At 36.6% G+C, this 2,090-nt stretch overlaps 1 protein-coding gene across 4 annotated transcripts in view; it reads left to right on the forward strand.

Moving 5' to 3' along the window:
- PDE1A (phosphodiesterase 1A) overlaps positions 1–2,090 on the forward strand; it is a 371,161-nt gene that overhangs the window by 98,729 nt on the left and 270,342 nt on the right. The gene's annotated exons all lie outside the window — the stretch shown is intronic.

The raw sequence follows: 2,090 nt of genomic DNA on the forward strand, positions 1-2,090 counted from the left end.
TGCTCTATAAAGCAATACTCTTGCAATGGAGAAGCATTAGTTCTGAGTCACACTGGTGTCAGTCTGAGTCAGTTTGGTGACATTAGCCTTTAGGACAGCAGATTTTTTTTTTTTTTAGTTTTTTTTTTTTTTTGAATCAAAACAGATATTTAAATATTAATTAAATATTTGTTAGCCAATAGTTTATAAACATTGAAAGTTAAGAGCTTTTATCATGAAAATCATCACTTCGACTTCGAAAATTTTAATATTTAATGTAATTCTTTTAAAGGGCAAAGAGCTTGGAACAAACTGTTAGGACAACAATGGTAATGAAAAACAGTAGAGCTGTTTCTTTAATACAGAAGTGGAAATTGAGTGTGTCCTAATTGAGGAAGGAAAAGAAAATCCCACCAAGTCAAGTCACTTTTAGATTATATTATTAAGTTAAAATTTGGAAGCAAGTAGGGATATATGGTGGCACCAGGGGCAGATTAACCAATTAGCAAGGTACCCACCAGTTTACATTAAGCAAGATGCGCACAGATCTGCTTGTGTTTACTTACTAATCTGTAGTGAACAATTTCACACAGGTTTCACCACATCTTAGTGAAAAATTTCATGTGTGAAATTGCTTGTTACAGATTAGTAAATGTGCACAAGTAAGCCCCAGCGTACCTTGGTTAGTGAGTAATCTGGCCTTGGGTGGCCCAATCACTAAGCACTGGGCTGCTAACCGAAAAGTGGGTGGTTCCAACTGAGCAGCCACTCTGAAGTCTGCTTCCATAAAATTTAGAGCCTTGAAAACCCTATATACAGGGTCACTATGAATCAGAATCTACTCCACAGCAACAGGTTTGGTATTTTTTTTATAGGCATATATGACAATTTAGGACCACCTGTTGGTTAGAGCGCCTCTAACAAAAATTATAAACGCTTATATCTATTCCAGAAACGTCTCTGTGAAACTGTAACACAACCTAAAACAGAAAAAAGGGACTGTTGCCAGTATCTATGCCCAATAATTAAGCATTTGCTGCTCAGTCCAGCTGCATCCAATTGTTCCTAACTTTGAGATCCCATGGCATTTTATGTGTAGCTTACTTTCTTCATTGTATTATAATTACTTGAGTAAGAGTATCAACTCTCCTACAAAACTGTAGGCTATAAACAATATTAGATTGATCTTTGTATTTCCCTGACTTTTAGTAGGTGCATTTCATAAGTAAGCACTTATCCAGTCTTCAAACTTAAATGCCTCAAGGGACCAGGCTGGTACTGTAAATGTGTGAAGTAGGAGGTGTTGGGAACTGTGGTAGATGGTACACAAAAGACATTCAGATTCACATTTTTTAAAACACTAACAGACTAAATAAAATCCACCTGCAGACTTCTAGTTGGTGACCCTTGAAATGAATGAATGAATGATTAAATAAATAATTTGTTAGGTCCTCACAGTGGTGGTCTTTCCATTTTCACAGTGAATGATGGTCTGTAAGACTTGGCTATAAATTGTGGCATCAATATCCAAGAGGATTACTAGGTGAAGAGGTACTTGGTTTTTGTTTCTTACATTAGCTAAAACCAGTATAATTTACAGCATACATGTACTGATAACCTATATATAATTTAATAGCATTAAAGAAATAGGTAAAGAAACAACTATTGACTGAATAAAATGCATGAGAGTCAACTCCAACTTGAATTATTATTATCCGGGAACTCAGTGCCTATAGTCCGTTTCACCTTTGAACAACTTTGAATTGTTAGAAAGTACTTTTTAAAATTAAAATCTGTGTCTCAATCCCTGCAATCTTTGATTTACAATTCTGTCTGTCAGGAGAATTGTAAGAAGAATCCAAAGGTTTTCTTTCCCAGGACAGCCCTTCAAACACTGAAGACAACTCAGTCAGCTATTGCTTTGTAAAAATCTTCCCAGAACATGGTGGCTTAAAATGACATGTATCTACAAGTCACCTGAGTGGTTCTGCTGATCTGTGCCAGACTTCGTTGTCTCACTGGGGCTCTCTTATGTATCTGTGGCCAGATGGTGGGTTTTCTGTGGGCTGGTTGGTCTAGGATGAACTTAATTGCACGACTTGGCTGTCCTC

The sequence above is a fragment of the Trichechus manatus genome, unplaced genomic scaffold (assembly GCF_000243295.1).
Source record: "Trichechus manatus latirostris isolate Lorelei unplaced genomic scaffold, TriManLat1.0 scaffold00037, whole genome shotgun sequence".
Lineage (NCBI taxonomy): Eukaryota > Metazoa > Chordata > Mammalia > Sirenia > Trichechidae > Trichechus > Trichechus manatus.